At 41.8% G+C, this 24,587-nt stretch overlaps 1 protein-coding gene across 2 annotated transcripts in view; it reads left to right on the forward strand.

Annotated features, from left to right (window-relative positions):
- LOC124253575 overlaps nucleotides 1-24,587 on the forward strand; it is a 170,242-nt gene that overhangs the window by 13,654 nt on the left and 132,001 nt on the right. The gene's annotated exons all lie outside the window — the stretch shown is intronic.

Consider the following 24,587-nt stretch of genomic DNA (forward strand, 5'->3'; position numbering starts at 1 on the left):
TCGTGTTTTTATATCATGCGGAGGAAGGGAATCCTGGCAGGACAAACAGATGTTTTCTCACAACTAACTGTAACAATTATTGCCATTTTTAGAATTTCTCATGTCATTCATGAAATTATATATATTTATATCATAAAGTAGCCTTGAATAATTGATTGTATGACTAGTTGAGTGTTTTTTTACAGCAGATTGATAGGGAATTAAACAAAGTAATGACTTTTTATCCCACCGGCATATAATGCGGTGGGATATAGTCGTCGCCTCGTCCGTCTGTCCGTCCGTCCGTCCGTCCGTCTGTCCGTCCGTCCGTAATCATTTTGTTTCCGGACCATAACTCAAAGACCGTTCGATATTTTTTAACCAAAATTGGTAGATATGTCAAACATAACCTAAGGTGGTGCCTTTTGCTATTTACAGATAATTGTCATTTTTATTTTTCTCGGTTTCCATGGAAACGTTTTGGACTTAGTCTTAAAGAAGGGTGGGCTTCGTTTCCGGAGCATAACTCAAGAACCGTTCAATATTTTTCAACAAAACTTGGTAGATATATCAAACAGATCCTAAAGTGGTGCCTTTTGCATTTCACAGATTTTTGGCATTTTTATTTTTCCCGGTTTCCATGGAAACGATTGGGACTTAGTCCCAAAAGTGAGGGGTGGGCTTCGTTTCCGGAGCATAACTCAAGAACCGTTCAATATGTTTCAACAAAACTTGGTAGATGTATGAAACAGAACCTTAAGTGGTGCCTTTTGCTATTTGCCGATTTTTGGCAATTTTATTTTTCCCGGTTTCCATGGAAACATTTTGAACTTAGTCTCAAAAAGTAAGGATTGCTTTCGTTTCCGGAGCATAACTCAAGAACCATTCAATATTTTTCAACAAAACTTGGTAGATATGTCAAACAGATCCTAAAGTTGTGCCTTTTGCTATTTGCAGATTTTTGGCATTTTTATTTTTCCGGGTTTCCATTGAAACGATTCGGACTTAGTCCCAAAAGTGAGGGGTGGGCTTCGTTTCCAGAGCATAACTCAAGAACCGTTCAATATTTTTCAACAAGACTTGGTAGATATATCAAACAGAACCTTAAGTGGTGCCTTTTGCTATTTGCCGATTTTTGGCATTTTTATTTTTCCCGGTTTCCATGGAAACGATTCGGACTTAGTCCCAAAAGTGAGGGGTGGGCTTCGTTTCCGGAGCATAACTCAAGAACCGTTCAATATTTTTCAACAAAACTTGGTAGATGTATGGAACAGAACCTTAAGTGGTGCCTTTTGCTATTTGCCGATTTGGGCATTTTTATTTTTCTTGGTTTCCATGGAAACATTTTGGACTTAGTCTCAAAAAGTAAGGATTGCTTTCGTTTCCGGAGCACAACTCAAAAACCGTATAATATTTTTCAACAAAACTTGATAGATATATCAAACAGATCCTAAAGTTGTGCCTTTTGCTATTTGCAGATTTTTGGCATTTTTATTTTTCCCGGTTTCCATGGAAACGATTCGGACTTAATCCCAAAAGTGAGGGGTGGGCTTCGTTTCCGGAGCACAACTCAAAAACCTCTCTATATCTTTCAGCAAAACTTGGCAGATATTGAAGTGATGCCTTTTGCTATTTGCAGATATTTGTGATTTATTATTTTCTCGGTTTCCATGGAAATGATTCGAACTTAGTCTCAAAAAGGAAGGGATGGGTTTTGTTTCCGGAGCACAACGCGAAAACTTCTTAATATCTTTCAGCAAAACTTGGCAGATATGTGAGGCAGATCCCAAAGTGTTGCCTTTTGCTATTTGCAGATTTTTGTCATTTATTTTTTTCATGATTTCCATGGAAACGATTTGCACTTAGTCTAAAATCAAGCTGGACTTTAAGTAACTGTCAGATGATTTGTTCTTTCAAAGATGTGGGGGCCGCGGGGATATGTCATCTTCTGATGACTCTTGTGTGAACTTGAACTTGCTATTATATTGAACAACATTAGAAACGCACCACACTAAAATGCACTGACGATGCTCAGATATCATGGGTCTACGGGGATATTCCGTAATATATGGGTGGTGCATTTCTTATGTTGTTCAGTATATATAGATCGTGTGACATCCCCTGACTAAGTTAAAAGGAATTTATTGGGTTCATAACTTTGTCTTTAATTTTTCTCTTATGTTACTTACCGTGAAGAATTTTCTTTTGCTGTCCTTTATTGTTGTCAAATACCATGGGCAAAAAAATACCAAAATTGTAACTGACTGGAACTGCGCACATGTGATACTGATGTACAGTGAGACCTCGGATACCCGGACCCCAGATATCCGGAAACCTCGCCTTCCGGTCAATTTTTAGTAAAAAACAATCTCTTACGTTATAAAAGTGACTGTCTATAACGGATATTTGGTTTCCGTTTCCGGACGGTACATTTTACAAACAAACCGGCTAAATCAACACAAAATTGACTCGCCTATCCGCACGAAGCTTTGATCTACCGCTAACCGTGTGAAGGGAAGTGCGAGAGTCCCACATGTTTTGACACGAGACATGGTTGGCTAATCCGGATTAATGATCATCAAGGTATTGGTGGTGATTAGCAGGCCTAGCTGACACTGAGTTAACCATTGAGTTCTAACTGTTAAGTTGTTTATTCAGTTAAAGCAATCAAAGTGCAGTGCGTCGGTATTCAAGTCAGTCGGTCTTTCAATTGATCACAATTCAACCTACTAAACGCAAGCGCTACGCAGTGACAGCCAAGGAAAAGAAAGAGATATGTCTTTACAAAGAACAAAATCCCAAAGTAAGCTTTAATAATAGTACGAAGGCCTACTCAGCTACTTTGAGAACAATGGCGACCGTGAAAACCTGGACAAAATGTTGTCCGTCGTGTTGCAAAGGAGCGGCACCCAGTGTAAGCAGTCCTCAATGAAAGACTTTTTCAAAACTGAATAATTGTAAAGGTATGATTGCTATGTTGTGATGCTGTTTTTGAGTGTCTATATACAATAAACATGTACAATAAACGCTTGATGATCATAAACATTTTGGATTTTCCTTGAGGTGTATGAAAACCAAAAATCCAGATATCCGGATATTCAATTATCCGGGGGGGCGGTGGGGTAGTCTAGTGGTTAAAGCGTTGGCTCGTCACGCCGAAGACCCGGGTTCGAATCCCCACATGGGTACAATGAGTGAAGCCCATTTCTGGTGTCCCCCGCCGTGATATTGCTGGAATATTGCTAAAAGCGGCGTAAAACCAAACTCAGTCAGTCAGTCAGTTCAATTATCCGGACGATTTACGTAAAAACGAATGTGTCCGGATATCCGAGGTCTCACTGTATTAGCGATGACTTTTATGCAGCGATAACTGTTCGGTAGCCAGTATTACCTATGATATTAAAAACACACATTTGATTTATTTGAATCCGTAAACTAACCAACGCCACTTTGCTATTGCTAGAATAATCTGAATATTTACTTAGGTAAATAAATATATACAGTTTTAAACTTAAGTACGCAGCAAATGCTTAATTTTTCCTTATCCTGACTCATGCTCTTTTGCTTGTCTTCTTCTTGCGAACATAGTGGAACACTTGTATCTCCCTAATTGAAGCTCCCTTCAATGGAAAATCACTAATTAGTACTCACCAAGAGTTGCCTCCCTCTTCCAAAACGTGAGGGAAAGGAGGCGCCACCTCTTCCCTCATGCTTCACTCTCTCCTTCTTTGCCCAGTGAGCAGGATGTGAGAGCGCCTGTGTCTCCCTACACACTATATCCTTTGATTATTCTTAGTTAGTTACCTCTTATAGTCATCTAGAGAGGTTTAGCTTGTATCCTTCAACAATTATGTATTGATATTTATCCGTATTTCTGCTGTTTATTCACGGGACGCCGTGCTTGTTCAGCAAGTTTACGTTGATGAAAATCTGTACTGTTTGTAGGTTACGTTTTTCTGCTGCTGATCCGCATTTAATATACCCTAGCTGTACTGCACCATGTGCATTTTCTTCACGTTGCAGTTACTGTAATAATTTGTCTAATTCTGCTTTTAACAAATATTATCTTTGCGTCTTGAGACGCGCAGCAGATAGGTCACGCAAACAGAGTTTAGCCATGGCCGATACATCGGAACCCCTCGCCAGTCAACTGCTGTCGGACGACCCCCTTCCGTCTGGTGTTCCGCTAGAGTTACCCTCGGAGGAGAGGCGTGGGATGCAGTCCGCCGTCTCCAAGAAGCGTCCTGCATCCCCAGACATCCCGTCGTCGCAGCCAAAGACTAAGAGGGCTTCTACATCATCTCAGCGCGAGACTCTCGTACCCCAGGGCAGCGTCTACCTCCAAGGGGAAATCGACGAAGTCTACTAGAACCTTCTCAGCCGAGATTGTTCCCGCCGCAGAACTGGGCCTGTATGATGATCAGCCGATCATCATACCTGATCCACACCACAAGAAACGACCGGTGTCGGCAACAGTGACGTCAGCGCAAATCTACACGCAGCCTGATGTACCAACGCTGATGTCTGACGATCTTCCTGAGGGTCCCGTCGCTACCAACGCAGAGAGGGCACCAACTACATCTTCGCAGACCGTCCCAGACGACCTGGTTCTTCAGATTATGAAGATGATGGAAGACCGCTACGGACTGGAGAGACAACCAGCCCAGGCGAAGGCTCAGGCTCCAACGTAGACAACGTCAACATAGCGGCTGCTACCAAGTCATCGCTGGGGAAGCCACCTGCGCGAAGGACGTCACAGCCCACCTCTGCGAAGGACCCAGATGTTCAGCGTTCGCGAAAGGCCTTCGCGAAGGACATCTAGATCGTCACCTACCTCGGACTCTGATGATCAACACTCACGAAGAGGTTCCTCTCATCCCCGGACTCTGACTCGGACCCCCAGCCTTCGCGAAGGTCAAGTCGTCACTCCCCAGGACCGGACTCAGATGAAGCTTCGCGAAGGGCACCAGTTACAGGCTCCAAGTCATCTTCGTCTAGAAGGTCATCGAGGGATTCCCCAAGAGCTTCACGAAAGCTATCAACGTTCACCACATAGATCTCCGCGAAGGTCACCATATAGACGCAGCTCGTCAGGCCGTTCTCCATGACGATCTCCTCGCCGTTCTCCACGCCGATCACCTCGTCGTTCACCTCGCAGGTCACCACGTTGATCTCCTCGCAGGTCACCACACCATTCGCCTCACAAGTCTTCACGGAAGTCCCCAGACAGGTCTCCGTTGACGTCACCCTGCACAGCTGTAGAAGTATACAGGTCTCCACCTCAGTCACCATCGGAAGAGCATCAACCTCTTATCAGCGATCCCGTTACAGAAGATGATGGAGGCATCATATTCTCCAACGCAGAAATACGCTACTCGATGGTTAACAACCTGGACCTATCTTCACCTTCCAAGAACGGTAACCCGGCCCACACTTACCTTATGAGGGAGGACGATGCAGACACCATCACCCTACCTCCGATCGACCCGAAAGCAGCGGTCCCCAGAATCTGGACACAGCCTTCCATAAAGCCACTAAAGCCCGAAGCGCCGGACTTACCACAGTTCAACGCCAAAAAGTTCTCAACCTATAATATGGACCCATTTTTCAAGGCACAAGAAATCGACGATAACTTCAAAGTAATCAACGATGCCAAGAATAAGACCTACAAGATAGAAGACCGCAAGCTGGTTCAGATCGAAACCATGACAAGGAGAATGTTCTTCGGCCTTAACAGATCAAGAACGATTAATGAAACTCTCATCACCAGATTTCGTGATTCTACATCAGAAGATGATAGAATGATATACTCGGCCCTCCTTATGCAGAAGAAGGACCAGCAGTTTCTAACGGATCATCTTACATCAGTCTCCGCAGCACTAACTCTGGCTCATCGTCAAGGTCTCCTCGCTTCCTGTAGTTGGGGTGAACAGTTTACATCTCCACTCTACACAGCCCCGTGGTCTCACGTTTCATCTATCTTTGATGGAGGAATAGATAAAGTCTCTAAAGAAGTCACCAAGGATTCAAGGGAAGTCCTTATGATAAAGTCGATGGACACGCTAGCTAGAGTCATCAGGCAGACATCACAGAGATATTCAGGAAGATCAAAGTTTACTGGCTTACAGAAAGCACGGGACAGGAAGATGGTCAGTTCAAGAGGAAAAGATTCTTTTCGTCGCCCATATGGCAACTACAGAGGAGGATCTGGAAGAGGCAGGGCACCCAGAGGTTCCCGCAACTATAAACAATGAAAGACGGGTTCGGAACGACTGGAGTCTTCCACCCCCAGCCGTTCCAGTACAACCATCACAAGTGGGTGGACGCTTTCAACTGCACTGGGAGAACTGTGGAATTCTACAAGACCCATATATGTCTCCAACATACTTCAACATGGATATCGAATCCAACTACAGGCCACGCCTCCGCTTACAGTCAACCCTCACAAGTTCGACTTCCAGGCGCAACAACTACCAAAGTTAAGAGAGGCTGTTACATCTCTCCTAACCAAGCAGGCCATAGAAGTACTGGATCAAGTAAACATCGAACCAGGCTTCTACTCCCCAGTTTTCCTAGTGCCCAAGAAAAACTCCAAGGAAAAGTTCAGACTCATTTACAACAGAACACGCTCAACAGAGATAATTCTACATAAACCGCCAACGTTTCGCATGATACATCTACCTCAACTACGGCACCTAATTCGTCCCATGGACTCCCTGGCCAGTATAGATCTGCAGGATGCTTATCTACATATCCCGATACATCCCGAATCCAGGAAATACCTACGGTTTACACTAGACGGGCTGCATTACCAATGGAAAGTACTACCTTTTGGAATCTCATCGGCCCCCTGGTTGTTCACAAGAGTAACGAAACCTATCATCACTTACCTACATCGTCTAGGGCTACGCAGTGCGTTCTACCTCGACGACGGGATTCAAGTAGATCAAGATCCACAGCGTCTCAGACTACAGTTAAACTTCATCATCAAGCTACTAACACAGCTAGGATGGATAGTAAATCTACTCAAGTCGGACCTAGAACCTACGCAAGATCTGCAATTTCTAGGCTTTCGATTTCTCACGGCACAGAACTGTATCGTCGTACCAGAGGACCGATGGCTCAAGATCCAACAGACCATCCCACAAGCCTTACTCTCTCCGCTACCACTACGACAATGGCAGAGTCTGTTGGGTCTCCTCACGTCAGCACAAGACATGACAGTCAGAGGCAGACTACAGTTACGTCCATTACAGGTCCTCATCAACGCTCATCTCGACGACCTACAACCATTAAGTCTACCGAAACACATCAGACCTCATCTACTATGGTGGACCAGGAGGTCGAATGTCTGGCGAGGCATCTATTTAACAGAGCCGAATTCAAAACCCATCTCTATGAAGACGCGTACGCTCCAAGGTTGGGGAGCTCATCTCGCCAACCGATCGGCATCAGGGTTATGGAACCAGCAAGAGAGCAGCTGCACATAAACATGCTAGAAATGAAAGCAGTAATCAACGCCCTACTACATTGGAGCACCATTCTACAGAATGCGATCTGATGATTCACACCGACAACTCAACAGTGGCGTTTATGTAAACAAACAAGGCTCAACGAGATCATTGAACCTATTGACTCTATGCTTTCAACTGTTCGATCTAATCGACAATCTCAACATACATGTCAGAGCATGTCACATTCCCGAGCCAAGAATGTACTAGCAGACGACTCTCGCCACATCTACCGTCACAGACAGAATGGATGCTCCATACAGAAATCTTTGCACAGAATATCAAGGAAATAGGAGCTCCGCTAGTAGACCTATTCGCCACTTTCCTTCAACAATCAGCTAACAACATTCAGATCACCAGTCCCGGATCCACAAGCGTGCAAGGCAACGGACGACTAAGCATATCCTGGGAAGGCCTCAACGCCAGACGTGTTTCCGCCGCCAGCGCTAATTCAAAGGTGTTACAGAAATCAGACAAACGCAGAGCCTCCAACTGATTTTGGTGCGCCCTACTGGCCAGCGAACGTGGTTTCCCATTCCAATTCAAGAAATCGGACAACCAACACTACAACTACCAAAGCGCTCGAATCTACTAATACATCCTCACACCAAACAAGCATACGAAACCCAGAAGCATTCCAACTTCACGTCTGGACTGTATTAAAGTGTGTCTAAACAAGAGAGGTTATTCAGCCAGAGCGGGCTTAAAGCAGTCACGCTTGCTTTACGCAATTCTACGTGCAACTTGTATGACGACAAGTGGCACAGTTTTGAAACATACACTGCTAAAAAGGGATTTACAGCGAGAAATGCTACACATCCACAAGTGGCTGACTATCTGTTACCTACGACAAACTAAAGGTCTAAAAGGCTCGACATTGTCAACATATCTCGCAGCTCTAAGTTCTGTGATAACTATGAGAACGTGTGTCAAGTTAACGAAAACGCCAGAGTTACTGGCCTTACTACGTTCATTCCGATTGGAGGATCAGAAACAGAGATTTCGTGCTCCAGCATGGGATCTAAATATAGTGCTCCAACACCTCACAACTGAGGCCTATGAACCACTGGAATCAACAACCTTTGAATTTCTGTCACAGAAAACATTGTTCCTGTTATCCCTAGCAACTGCAGCCAGGATGTCAGACATTCACGCACTAGATTATGAGAGAATACGTTTTGACGACAATCAAAACATAGTGCATATGGGACTGCGATGGGACTTTATCGCCAAGAATCAATTGCCAGGTCAACCAGACAGATTATTCCATGTCCCTGCACTCTCCTCAATTCTTGGACCTCAAGATACACTTGACCTATCTCTATGCCCAGTCAGAGCACTCAAAATCTATCTACAACGATCCAAAACTAGGCCACAACAACTCAAGCGGTTATTCATCCCTCTATCGACAGCGACTCAGACCGAAGTCTCTCGTACCACCATATCGATATGGATCAGAACTGTCATACTTCATGCCTACAAGGCTGCAGGACTTGACCCTCCAAGAGCGTCTAATCCCCATGAAATCAGAGCACTGGCTTCCACACTCGCTCTACACGGAAATTGCTTGTTGAATACCATTATGGAGGGCTGCTTTTGGAAATCCGACATGGTGTTTGCTAACCACTATCTGAAAGATATCACCACGAGGGACGTATCAGGTATTCACCATTTCGGTCCCATGGTCCTCGCGACAGCAGTTGACAGTCCTCAGACGATGAGACATAGTCTCACGAGATTATTATGTATATATCATACCAGTATCATCTAGCTTATAACTCTGCGGAGTTTTGTGCTAATTATATACATATCTTAAGTCTACATTAGTCTTAAGCCCAGTACTGATGTTTAATGTACATTGGGTCGCTTCTCCACTTTGGAGTCGCTTTTTATACCATTATTACTATTATCATAGTATCTATTAATTGTAGTACCCCTATCTATGGCAGCTGGTAGAACTTATGTTTTATAGCAGCAGGAATTATCCTAATTACAGTGCCATTATGAAGTTCCCGTAGGGGGTTATTACATATATATATAAATCACTAATTATTTAAATCCGAAGTATTCTGTTTCCCACCTCCGCTTCCTCGTAGGATTCTACAGCAAAGAGCATGAGTCAGGATAAGGAAAAATATGTAATTTTCTGAATAAAATTGATAGTTTATACTTATCCTGACTCATGAGGTAAGCCCTCCCATCCTACCCACATAACACTTTGGATTTCCCCGTAAATTCAAGTGTTGGGCTCGCTAAAACAGAAGAGAGTGAAGCATGAGGGAAGAGGTGGCGCCTCCTTTCCCGCGCGTTTTGGAAGAGGGAGGCAACTCTTGGTGAGTACTAATTAGTGATTTTCCATTGAAGGGAGCTTCAATTAGGGAGATACAAGTGTTCCACTATGTTCGCAAGAAGAAGAAGACAAGCAAAAGAGCATGAGTCAGGATAAGTATAAAATATCAATTTTATTCAGAAACTTACATTATGTATTTCTTATGCAAAAATGGAGATCCGTTTGTATCCTCAAAACAGTGTAGGCCCATGAGTTCTTTTCAGGCAATTAAAATTGCATGCAATACAGCGATTACTACTCCCTTGCTGTAGCCCATGTTAGGTGGCATAAATCTACACGTTTTTTGTCGTCCTTCGCTTGATGGTCAGTTAATGAATTTATAACAGGTATAATTTGTGGTAATACCACTCAGATTACGCAACAAAGGTTTCCATTTGGCATTTCTCATGTCTGGAGTAAATACTCACCATTAATTAAGGTCTGACGTGGCAAATGTATTACATGTTATGTAATATGCACATGAAAGTGCAGAAAGAGGAATTATCAGCTGAGTTACAAAAACAAACTTCCATCAAAGGATTAACCAATAACACGCTGATTGATTAATTACTTTTATCTTGCACAGCAGATTTGTCAAAAGGTAGTGTTAATGTATGTAGATTTACTAATCTATAATGGATACACCCTGTAGTAAAGTGCCTGTGTAAAAACAATGTCCTTCCTTCAAAGGATTAACCGCCAAATACTTTGATTGATTGCTCATTATTGCCTAACTAAATTACTTTTCATACAACGATGTTGTCATGAATTTGATATATTTGTATGTATGTTTGAGCAACAACAGGAGGGGCATGTATAACCAGGATATTTAGAGTTGAAAACATATTCATTTTTCATAAAGATTTAAGGAAAATTTGAAGTCAAGTTAAGGAGGGTCAATGTACTAGGAAAGTGCATTGACCAAAGTAACCAAATTCTTAGTGATTCACCTTTTCGTGGGGAATAACAATTTCTCTGAATTGACATAAGTGAGGAGGAAAGGTTAAATCGTGTGACTCTACACAATTAGGCGCCAGCGTTTTGGGGAAAAAATGGTTTCGACAGCTGGGCTGCGCTCATAGCACATGCGCAGTGAAATAGGTTCGCGCAGCTTGGAAGCGGGTTGTCCGGTGAATACTCGGTGAAGGCTTTGGTGTGAGCTATTTTTTTTCTAATGTTTTGTTGATATTTCACAGGCGCAAGCTTTTTATATGTTATGACAGTAGATTACCGATTTAACTATTTGCCTGTCTGCTAATGACAATAGTCAATACACAACTTCGATCACTGACCACATGCAATTTGAACTTAACACCTATCAGGCTATACACCATAAACAAAACGCATTGATTTGAGTTCGGTCTCTGTCACATTATGTAAGTACACAGACAGGCAGGTGTGACACTTGAACACATGACATGTTATGATGTCTGTTGATTGCTAAATGTTATACACAAAAATGAGCATGTGTTTACAAAACCCAACATCTCTATATATACACACACAATGAGCCATGAGGGCATCTGCAAATGAACCAGCCGTTACACTTGAGTGCACACCCATCCGCTCTGACTGGGTTCGGTCTCCCGGCTGCTTCGTTTCTTGGGAAGTAAACCCAAGTACACTTATAATTTTGTTTATGTTTTTTCATAATCAGTAATGTATATTATATGTCATGAATAAGTGATAATTGTGTTTTAAGTATGTTTTTTTGGTTGCATGTGACCTTTAAGTAATTATTTCTGGGGAAGAGCCAAAATTGTCAGAAGTTCTATTTTGTCACATGTCACACCAACAATAAGAAGGACTTGAACACCATACTGGACTTATCTTTGAATATCCATCTTAGCTACATCATCCCCAGAACAAGAGTGGGTAGACAGATTGCCTAGGGAGAAGGGTATTCCACCCTTACACCCGGACACCCTCAGGTAACAGTAGCCTTAGTTCACCCCCTGGATGCCAAGATTCTTTTTCAGACACACATTTTCATAAGATCTAAAAAATGAACGCTATGAGAGAATTTCGATCACCTGGCATTGGATCTACCTACGGCTATAAGATTACACGCAAATGTAGAATATCAAGTACAAATACTTCGGCAGTTTGGAAACAAGACACTGCTACATGTTGACTGAAATTGTGGCCCAGATAAGCTGCGTATCCGGGCAAAATATGCATAGAAAATTTCCAATTACGCATTGAAAAATAATTGTTGCGTACCAATTATGCATTTAAACTGTTAGATACGCAAAAAGTTAAAAACAAATGCGTACGGAATATATTTATAAAAATCGCTTGCGTAATGAAAAAGACATCGATTGCTATCAAGTTGTACTTTTAGTATAGGAGTCTTAGGACTAGTGTTGTATTGTCAGTATAGGATGAGTGACTTTTTATGAAATCATTTCCATTATATTTAACTTGGTTTTGATTAGGTATGACATAAGGTAGAACATACCTGCTTAGTAAACATACTCAATGACATAATACTTAGGTGAGTAAAATGACTGAAATACGCACATATTTGAAAGCAGTTGGTAGCGGAAAATGAAATACCCACTCAACATTAATAATACCCACTCCAAAAAAATACAGTGGGTACAGTACCCACATGAGCTAAATCTTATCTGGAGAAAATATCTACGATTCCTATACCAAGGACAACACTACAAGGGGAGGGTCCTCCCGTTTGGAATTTCCTCGGCCCTGTGGTTATTTACACGTGTGGCAAAACCCATAGTGGCGTTTTTACATGAGAGGGGATTCGCAGTGCCTTCTACCTGGATGACGGCATACAGGTACCGTATATGACTGACTATAAGTCGGATCTGACTATAAGTGGGGCCCCTTTCTCAACCCTCTAAATTCTTGCCAAAACCATGTAACTCAAATATAAGTCGACCCCTTTCTCCATATGTATCGGTATTAGGTAGATCAACGTCGTGACTGTTCAACACTGTAACATGACGAACGTAAACACATGTTTGTTATCTTTTGTAAAAGCATGTTCAAGCATGTTCGATACCTGAAACTTGTTTATTTTGAGAGCAAATTTCTGATTGACTAATGATAAAATGAAAGGCCAATCAACAGAAGTCTTACATAACCAAGAAAGGTTGTGTTTGTGTGAAATGCTTTTGACATTGTTTACAAAGTGAGCGTATGTGTAAAGACCAACTATCATTGAAAACACATCGTATAAATGTTACTAGATTCAAATATGTTTGATGCGGAAACTACAACCATCGCAGGAACTGCAATTCCTCGGAATCAAGTTCCTCAGAACCTCATCGTAGTTCCAGAGGAACAGTGGGCGAACATACAGACTTGCATTCTCACCACTTTTAACAAACCTCTACCAATAAGAGAATGGCAGAAACTGTTGGGTCTCCTCACGTCAGTGCAGTCCCTAACACGCAGGGGAAGGCTACAATTACGTCCAGTTCAACGCTTCCTAACTGGATATTGCCCTGATTTTCATACTGTGATATATTGCAATAATGTAAGAAATATTGCAATACATATTGTGATATATTAACTTGAAGGTTTCTGCCCAAGTGCCTACATAATAAATTTATAATGGCTCTCTGTGTGCGAAATCATCTTATTAGTGCTGTTACACCATACTTTCAGGCTCCCTGTCACTACTGTGTATGGCTGTATGCCAATGGTTTACAGATAAATAAAATGATATAGAGCCTTAATGTGGAATGTTTAACTGAAGTATCGCAACAAAGTTTTGCAAACATAATGATAAAGATAGAGGATACTTAACGACCTTCCGTGTAATACCAATATTATTAAACGTGTTAGAGATTTGGTATCAAACGATAAAAGCAATTTTGATACTAAATCTTTCACGAGTTTAATAATAATGGTATTTCACGGAAGTGAGTTTAGTGTTCTGTGTATTACTCTCCAACATAAATTGCTAGAAACTGCTTACAGTGTGGGTAACGCAAGATCTTACACCATTGTGACAGAGGTATAAGCATTGTGACGTCATAACTGTAAACCATTATGACGATATATGTCTAGCAGTAATACACTAGTGTATTTACTGCCGTAAAAATATCAGTATCTTCCATGGGCGAATAATAAGTAATAGTATAACATGATTTCCATGGTCAGTATTGTTTGCTTCAACAGAGTGCTCTTCAATGCAGTTTGTAATTATTGTTACGTTATGTCAGTGATTCATTCAGATTCAACACCAATATATACACGTGTTAACGTGAACTATTGCAAAATAATGAAAAACATGATTTAGGTGAACTACTTGAGCTTAAAATCTCATGTGACCTCCAATAACTAAAAACTGTGACTAGAATGTCATTATACAGTCCTACAAAATTAATAAGATTTTAGGCCTTTATGACAAGTTGATAACATATGTCCCATTATGAAACAAACAAAAATGATAATATAATTTGAATTGTGAAATGGTCACTCAGAGCCAGAGGTTCTACTATAAGTCTAAATTTAGCATTAGCTCATTTGAGGCCACTTAATTCCTCCAAAATGTCACATATGAAACCTATATAAACCCACAAAACTTGGTAGAATATTTGGCTCGTTTGGAGCCACTTATAAAGATTCTTCTACATGTCACTTCTGTTACATGAAACCAACAGAAATAAAAGTATAATTGGCACTTTTAGAGCACATATTGTTGCCATGGAAGTCAAGGGCATATAATTCAAAGGGGGGCTAAAGCTGGATCACCCAATATATTGCAGAATCTCAACCATATTGCGATAATCGTATCGCGAGATACTGTACCGGATTACCAGTAATTTTGCACAGCCCTATTCCTAACACCTCATCCAAGCGATATCCATCCCTCAACATCTGAAGGAATATCTGCTTTGGTGGACAAACAAGTCGAATGTTTGCAACGGGACTTATTTGCAACGAGTCTCTTCGTTGATGCATTCCTGCAGGGATGGGAAGCACGCTTCAACGAAGAGTCAAATCATCGAGGCAATTCAAACAACTCGTCAGTAGCGTTTTACATAAACCTACAAGGCTCAACTAGATCAGCGTCCCTACTGCAACTGATGTTTCAGCTCTTCAACCTAGTGGACAATCTCAACCTATGGATAAGGGATTGCCACATACCAGGTGCGAAGAACATTTTAGCGGACGCCTTGTCCAGACCTGTCCGACAATCTCCTACGGAATGGATGTTACATCCGGAGGCATTCCAAGTGATAACGAAAAGTCAAAGTCATTCTCTCATAGATCTGTTAGCGACACACTTCAATCATCAAATTGCAACATTCATCTCACCAGTACCAGATCCACAAGCTTGGGCTCTCGACGCTCTTGCCATATTATGGGAAGGACTAAATGCTTCCACCAACGATATTACTACCACAGGTAGTACACAAGATCGCCCAGACTAAAGTCCTACGACTGATTTTGGTCGTGCCTTATTGGCCAGTGAGAACTTTGTTCCCAGACCTCATACAACTCATAGAACACTAAGTTTACTAGATTGGCCGAATCTACTGATCCATCCTCACACAAAACTACCTCACGGCAACCCAGAAGGGCTCCAGTTACACACGTGGAGCATATTACGCACTGTCTGAGGAAAAGAGGATATTCAACCAGAGCTGCGAAGGCATTCACACTAGCCTTAAGATGTTCTACACGAAACCTCTATGATGATAAATGGAACAACCTTGAACAGGTTGCTACACGCAAAGGATTCTCGGCTGTGAAAGCTACACATCCTCAAGTAGGAGAATATGTATGCGATCTGAGAACGACTAAACATCTGAAAGGATCTACACTTTGAACATATTTGGCAGCGATCAGCTCAGTTATCACGATGAACACGGGAGTTCAACTCCCCAAAGTTTCTGAACTCGTCACTCTACTGAGATTAATTAAACTAGAGGATCAGCAGCAGAAATTTAGGGCCCTAGCCTGGGATCTCTCCCAGCTACAGAGGACGTATCAGGCATTCACCAATTCGGCCTGCTTGTAGTAGCACAACAACTCACGATTCCAGCCAGACATTGAGAATCTCACCCTAATCACGCTGACTCGTTGATGCTAGGCAACTGGCCCATTGCCACCAGCTCAGAGTCCATGTCCCCTGTCTTACTAGATAAGTCAGTCACGAGTAAAATAAACCCAGTTTGGTAGTAGTCCTTCCCTTAAAGGTCACATGCAACGTAAAACACAACTTTGCAGATTCTGATACCTTTCGGTATGGACTTACCGAAACAAAGCGTCAAAAATGCAAATCCACCTTTTAAAGTTGAAAAAAAAAAACGCGATGAAAAAAAACGCGCGAAATCGGAGTTCAAACGTTTCACTAATTTTCCCCAGACTTTTCTGGGGAATACGGGTTTCAACAGCTGGGCTGCGCTCATAGCACGTGCTCAGTGAAATAGGTTCGCGCAACTTGGAAGCGGGCTGTCTGGTGAATACTCGGTGAAGGCTTTGGTGTGAGCTATTTTCATAATGTTTTGTTGATATCTCACAGGCGCGAGCTTTTTGTATGTTATGACAGTAAATAAACTGTTTATATAATTTCATTTGTCTATTTCACCACACGTTCTTCTTACCGAGTCACTTTCTCAGTTCGATACTTAAAAGCAATGTCATTATTTAGAGTTGACACGATTTCTAACTGTGATATAGATATGTCGCTGTCACAGACAAAACTCAATGTCTTGTTTTATTGACACCTGTGTGTCTGCCTGCCTGTCTGCTAATGACAGTATTCAATACACAACTGCGATCACTGACCACATGCAATTTGAACTTAACACCAATCAGGCTATACACCATAAACAAAACGCATTGATTTATGGCCCGAGTTCGGTCTCTGTCACATTATGTAATTACACAGACAGGCAGGTGTGATACTTGAACACATGTTATGATGTCTGTTGATTGCAAAATGTTATACACAAAAAATGAGCATGTATTTACAATACCCAACTTTCTATATATACACACACAATGAACCGTGAAGGCATCTGCCAATGAACCAGCCGTTACACTTGAGTGCACACCCACCCGCTCTGACTGGGTTCGGTATCCCGGCTGCTTCGTTTCGAGGGAGGTAAACCGAAGTACACAATTTTGCACTTTTGATTTGCGATTATACGCTTATAATTTTGTTTATTTGTTTTTTCATAATCAGCAATGCATATTATATGTCATGAAGAAGTGATAATTGTGTTTTAATTATGTTTGATTTTTTGGTTGCATGTGACCTTTAACTTATGGGTTGCAGTTCAGATTCAGTAACAGCCCTTACCTTAACATATGGATTGTAAGATAACTGGACGTTGACGAGTACTAGGTTTTCGAAAATCTGTAAGATTTACTTTTTTTAATGAGTTAAAGGTCACATAAACCCTAGGGGTACAAATACATAAATCACTAACTGGCATCGTTATAAATGAAACCCCGTCATTAAAACTACTCATTTCGACCTTTAATTGACTTAAATCGACCTTTTTGACAACAGTGCACAATTCTCAACCGCGAACGAAATTTCAACCAATCAGAGCGGCGCGCCTCTGTGACGTCATATGAGGAATAGCTTTGAGGGCCGATGCACAATTCATCTACATTTTAGGGGGTAAATTATCTTGTTTACAGGCTTGTATAAACCTGAAATCGTGACAATTGTTGTGGAAAATGAAAGCTATATGTTCTCACAATCTACTGTCATTTAATTTTGTCTCCTGCTTTGCCTAGTTTCCGAGTTACAACTTGTTTTCATAGACGATTCTGTCAAAATCGATTGGTGTCGTTAGGCCCTATTTGTATAATGACTGATCCAAATTGATCCCATTTCTGTGTTTTGCCTCGATATTTAATCATGTCATGTAAAATCTGTTTGTATTCTCAAAACAGTGTCGCCCATACGTTTTCACATGCAATACAGCAATTAATACTCCTTGTTGTAACCCGTGTTAGGTGGTATAAACCTACACATGTTATTTGTCATCATTCACTTGATGGTCAGTTAATGAATTTATAACAGGTATAATTAGTGGTAACACACTTAGATTACCCGACAAAGGTTCCCATTTGGCATTTCTTGTGTCTGGAGTAAATATTCAACATTATAAACATCGATCAAAGGATTAACCGATAACACGCTGATTGATTAATTACTTTTATCTTACACAGCGGAATTGTCAAAAGGTAGTGTTTATGTATGTAGATTTACTAATCTATACTGAATACACTCTGTCGGTCGGTGTTCGCGTAAAACAACGCCCTTCTTTCAAAGGATTAGCCGGCAATACATTGATTGATTGCCCATTATTGGCTAACTAAATTACTGTTTTAAAGAAAGGCGGACATTATGCAATTAGTTGCCAGGTGTGCTATCTTGGGTGACCAATGAGACTATACACCAATACCTGAAAAGATTTATCACTTTTTCAGTATATTAAACTGTTAAAAGACACATCATTTGGAACAGTTTTGTTGATATTGATGGATACATTCCTCGAACAAGGTAATGGCCTGATATTGTTCCTATAACTTTAATCTGTTTTAATTTTAATATTCGTATTTTGTTTTTATTCATTTGTCGTAGCATTCAACAGAATCATTGTTTTCGCCGTGAAGGGTAATGAGACAGACAACATGCACTAGGGTGTGTGTGCGAATTATGATTCACATTGGCAAACTATAAAATGTCTAGAAATTACAGTTCTGTTATAAATTCACTTTAAGTATCAGCAGATCGTCTGCTTTTTATTTAGTTTCAAAATGCATACAAGTATGATAATAAACTAATTAGGATTATAAGACCAACTATAAAGACGTACATTGACTAGTATCTACATACACATGGTAGACGTTAACCATGTGAATGTAGCAAAAAATTTATGGCGCAGTATTGTGACTTCGACCCCCACCTCGCTTCCGTGGAAGAAATCGTTATGTTATAAGTTGTGTCATGCAAAATCCGTTTGGTTATGATTCCAATACATATTTAACTACGAGTAGAAAGTAGTTTTGATTTTCTAACTTGATGAAAACAAACTATAATCTCATTAATTCTAACAGATTTTTTTATTTTTAAAAATGGCGGCGCTTCTGTCGGGAACATCCGCCAGTCTGAGGATAAATGGTATTTAGGTTTGTTTTCACCGAGTTAGCAAAATCAAAACTATTTTCTACTGGTAGTAAAATATGTATTTTATTGATGTAATAGGATTTTGCATGACATAGCGTATAACATAACAATTTCTCCTGGCAGCGAGGTGGGTGTCAATATAATACTACTTACAATATTATTGTTACTTAGGACCACAACCTCGCCTCGAGGAAGAAATCGTTATGTTACAAATTGTGTCATGGAAAATCTTTATGGTCATCAATCATATACATATTTTACTACAACTAGTAAGTAGTTTTGATTCTTTAACTTCCGTGAAGCGTCATCTGAACACAAGTAAGATATTGTTCCAGGCTTCCACAACTCTCGTTTAGCACCCACAAACATAACCCATTTAGCACTAACTGCGGGTCCTGTGGAAATCTATGCATGGTGACACCATCGCCCGACTTCTAGGAGCAATTGACGACAAAGCAACGATTCGCATGTCGTCATTGATGTCGAGAAATCATCAAAATGATGAGCGTGCTACACACTTTCTATACAACTAACTGAAAATCGTTCCTCATATGACGTCACTGCAGTGCTCTGGCGACAGAGTTACGTAACCTGTCTGTGGTTTCGTTGGCGGGCGAGAGTGAAGCAGGCGACTTTTTGGCCACTTTTAATCGCTCGATATTAATTAACCACAAGTTTTTAAAGAATAAATTTGGTGTTCCGCATAAGACTAACCACAAATCTTTCATATGTAATGGTTAAAAGAGTAACAAAAAACAAAGTTTATTGGTTCTTTAAGAAAAGGTGGTCCCCTGAACACAACGTTTAAACAACTAGAAAGCGGCAAGAAGAGTTCTCAGGGGGTATGCAATCTGTCTGTTTGGTTGACAGCCACAGTGAATCATGTTAGCAAACAATACAATAGTCAGAAGTTTATTACATACATGTGTTTGTTTTTAATACAGTGTAATAGCTGAGCAGTTCCTGAACATGTATTTGCAGATTTCAAAATAATTAACAACCAAATTTATTTACATTTTAGTTTTAAACACAAGTGAGATGCACTGGCTGGTGTATTAGTATCGTTAGGAAGAATAAGTACGTTTGATAACTGGGGAGAGAGTATTGGGTGAATGCTTCCCTGGATTCATCAGCATATGTTGTAGCAGTTGAAATTTGGATTTCTCCAGGTCAAGCCTTTCTCACTCTAAAGTTCTTCTTACATCCTTAGCATCCTCTTTTACACCTCAATCAGGTCTTTTGGGGCATCTGCTTTTGTTGTTTCCACTTCCATGATTGACACAACGTATTCTAGCGGGTGCTTTGAGTTTTCTGCAAGAAAGGTTAGAAAATTCAATTGATAGTGCTCATTACATTACCAGCACTTGCATGTTATTTGATATATGATACATTTCATTTAAAGAATTATCACTCCATAATGGCGTGAATAGCCAAAAAAAGACTATTTTTCCTTATCCTGACTCATGCTTATTGCTTGTCTTCTTCTTCTTTGCGAACATAGTGGAACACGTGTATCTCCCAATTGAAGTTCCCTTCAATAAAAAATCACTAATTAGCACTCACCACGAGTTACCTCCCTTCCACAAGCGCGGGAACGAGGGCGCCACCTCACACCATGTGCCTCACTCTCTCCTTCTTCGCCCAGTGAGTTGGACGTGAGAGCACCTGTGTCTCCCGACACACTATATCCTTTATTTATATTTAGTTTAGTACCTCTTATATTATTTTATAGAGGTGTAACTAGTATCCTTATTCAACTTGCATTGATTATTAGTCCTGTTTCTGCTGTTTTATTCACGGTTCGCCGTGTTTGTTCAGCAGTTTACGTTAATGAGAATCTGCACAGGTTGTAAATTACGTTATTCTGCTACCGATCCACATTTAAAATGCCCTAGTTGCATTACTCCATGTTCTATTGTTTCACGTTGTAAATTATGTATTAATTTGCCTAATTCTGCCTTTGATAAATATTTATGTTCCGTCTTGAGACGGAAGGCAGATAAATCTCGCAAAACAATCTTCAGTCATGGCTAATAGATCCGGAAGCAAATATACCCCTGTCAACTGTTGGCGGACGACCCTCTATCGTCTGGTGGCCCGCCTGAGTTTCCCTCGGGGGATAAGCGTGGGACGCAGTCCGCTATGTCCAAGAAGCGACCTGCATCTCAAGACGTTCCTTCATCACAGTCTAAGACTAGAAGAGCTTCCACATCATCTCAACGCACGCCGAACCCCAGGTCCACAGCTTCGTCAAAGGGAAATCCAATGAAAGCTACAAACAATTTTGCCTCTGATATTCTACCTGTTTCAGAATTATGTTTATATGATGATGACATTCCGATTATCATTCCAGATGTACGTCATAAGAAGCGTCCAGTATCTGCTACCGTCACTTCAGCGCAGATCAACACGCAACCAGAGATGCCTACGCTGACGCCGGAGATTATGACTGAGGGTCCCGTCACTATCACAGAGAGGACACCCTAAACGCCAGCGCAGACCGTCCCAGACGACCTGGTCAACCAAATCATGAGACTGATGGAGGACCGTTACGGTTTACAGAGGCCCCAGAGCCACGGGCCCCAGAGCCCAACCCATAATAAGTCATACAGGGCCCCAGAGCCCGCCTTGGCTTCGCGTAGGGCCCCAGAGCCCACAAACGCGCCTCCGCGAAGGGCAACCCAGCCCGTAGCGAACACTTCGCTAAGGAAGTCCCAGGCCGCCTCCGCGAAGGAGCTAGAGCCTCACCAGTTGCGAGGGACATCGCGGAGGAGCGCTTCGCCGAGCCCACACCCTGTAGAACACAGAGGTCGTTCGCGAAGCAAGCGCTCATATATTGATTCGGACTCTGACTCGATACCTTCGCGAAGGTCGCGAAGGCTAAGTGGCTCCAAGTCTACTTCACCTAGAAGGGATACTTCGAGAGCTTCGCGAAGTCCCCAGCGTTCGCCGAGGAAGTCTCCTCCCAGGTCTCCTTATACTAGCCACTCGTCAGTCCGTTCACCACAATCCTCTCATCGATCTTCCTACAGATCTAGGACTCCACCTCACTCTCTTACATGTGACCCTACGTCAGAAAAGGAAGAAGGTATCATTTTCTCAGATGCAGAAATTAGATACTGGATGGTGAATGAGTTACAACTTGCTTCCCCGTTGAAGAACGAGAATTCAGCTCATACTTACTTGATGAAGGATGATGATGTAGACAATATCACCTTACCTCCTACTGACCCGATTGCAGCGGTACCAGCTAATCTGGATACAGCCTGTTCCAAATCTTTGAAAGGTCAATCTACACATTTCCCGGTCTTCAACGCCAAGAAATTTGCAGGACACAATATGGACTCCTTTTTCAAGGCCCAAGATATTGATGACAACTTTAAATTAATCAGTGATGCCAAGTCCAGAAATTACAGAATAGACGATCGCAAATTGGCCCAATTGGATACCATCTCTAGGAGAATGTTTTTTGGATTGAATAGATCTAGAACAATTAATGAAACTCTCATCACCAAGTTCAAGAATTCTACAGAGGAGGAAGATAGAATGATCTACTCGGCTCTACTCATGCAGAAAAGAGACGACCAATTTCTTACAGAGCACTTGTCAGAGCTTACTGAAACTACTACCATGGCTCGTCGGCAAGGCTTACTAGCCTCCTGCTCTTGGGATAAGCAATTCACGGAATCTCTCTACGCAGCTCCATGGTCATTGCCTTTACTTTTTGGTGGCAACATAGACAAGGTCTCCAAAGAAGTATCTAAGGACTCGAGAGAGGTGCCAATGATCAAATCCATGGATACCCTAGCGAACGTCATTAAACAATCATCACTGAGATACTCTAAATTCTAAATTCTAAAGTCTAAATTTTCGGGGCTACAGAAAGCACGGGACAAGAAATTAGCTGCAGCAAAAGATCCCAAGGATTCTTTTCGTCGCCCATACAGCAAATTCAGAGGAGGATCAGCTAGAGGCAGATCATCCAGAGGTTCCCGAGGATTTAGACGATGAAATTCAGGTTCGGAACGACTGGAGTCTTCCACCCCCAGCCGTTCCAGTACAACCTTCCCAAGTGGGTGGACGCCTTCAGCTGCACTGGGAAAACTGGGGAATACTACAAGATCCTTATGTATCCAACATCCTACACCACGGATATCTAATACAACTCAAGGCCAAACCTCCGTTAACAGTCACCCCTACGGGGTTCAACGTTCAACCGGCACAACTACCTATGTTAAGAGAAACAGTAGCTACTCTGCTAAACAAACAGGCCTTAGAAGTGCTGGATCAACGAAACATCGTACCAGGTTTCTACTCCCCAGTTTTCCTAGTGCCCAAGAAAAATTCCAAGGAGAAGTTTCGTCTCATATACAACATGAGCATCTTCAACAGAGAATATCTATGCAAACCACCAGCGCCAAGATGATACACTTACCGCAACTTCGCACTTAATTCGTCCCAAAGATTACATGGCCAGCAAAGATTTGCAAGATGCATATCTACACATTCCGATTCATCCCAACTCAAGGAAATATCTAAGATTTATCCTAGACGGGAAACATTACCAATGGAAGGTTCTTCCCTTCGGAATCACATCGGCCCCTTGGGTATTCACAAGAGTGACCAAGCCTATTGTCTCATACCTACATCGTCAAGGTCTTCGCAGCGCATTTTACCTAGACGACGGTATACAAGTGGATCCAGATCCACAGCGTCTCAGACTACAGCTGAACTTTATAATCAAGTTACTAACTCAACTAGGATGGTTAGTAAATCTACTCAAGTCGGACCTAGAACCAACGCAAGATCTGCAATTTCTAGGTATACGATTTCTAACAGCTCAGAATCGTATAGTAGTCCCGGAGGACAGATGGATCAAGATCCAACAACTTATTCCTCAAGTCCTACTCTCTCCGCTACCACTACGACAATGGCAGAGTCTGTTGGGTCTCCTCACGTCAGCTCAAGACATGACAGTCAGAGGCAGGCTTCAATTACGTCCGTTACAAGTCCTCATCAATGCTCATCTCGAGGACCCTCTACCATTCAGTCTACCAGATTACGTCAAACCTCATCTACTCTGGTGGACCAAGAGATTGAATGTTTGCGCAGGCGTCTCCTTAGTAGAGCTGGAATCAAAAACACATCTCTACGTAGACGCGTCACTACAAGGTTGGGGAGCCCACCTTTCCGGCAAGACAGCGTCAGGCCTATGGAGCAATCAAGAGAGCAAATGTCACATAAATCTGCTAGAGATGCAAGCAGTCATAAACGCCATAAGTCACTGGAGCAGTTGATGGTTCACACAGACAATTCAACAGTGGCGTTTTATGTGAACAAACAAGGCTCAACAAGGTCACAGAACCTACTGGCTCGATGTTTAAGATTATTCGATCTAATCGACAATCTAAACATGCACGTCAGAGCTTGCCACATTCCAGGAGCAAAGAATGTATTAGCAGACGCTCTCTCTCGGCCACACCAACCGTCGCCGACAGAATGGATGCTTCACACAGAGATATTCAATCAAATAATCATGGAAATAGGATCTCCACTAATAGACCTATTCGCCACTCGATTCAACAAACAACTGACAACATTCGTATCGCCAGTTCCAGACCCACCAAGAAAGCCA

This window comes from Haliotis rubra, unplaced genomic scaffold (assembly GCF_003918875.1).
Source record: "Haliotis rubra isolate DU_JTF1 unplaced genomic scaffold, ASM391887v1 Scf545, whole genome shotgun sequence".
NCBI lineage: Eukaryota > Metazoa > Mollusca > Gastropoda > Lepetellida > Haliotidae > Haliotis > Haliotis rubra.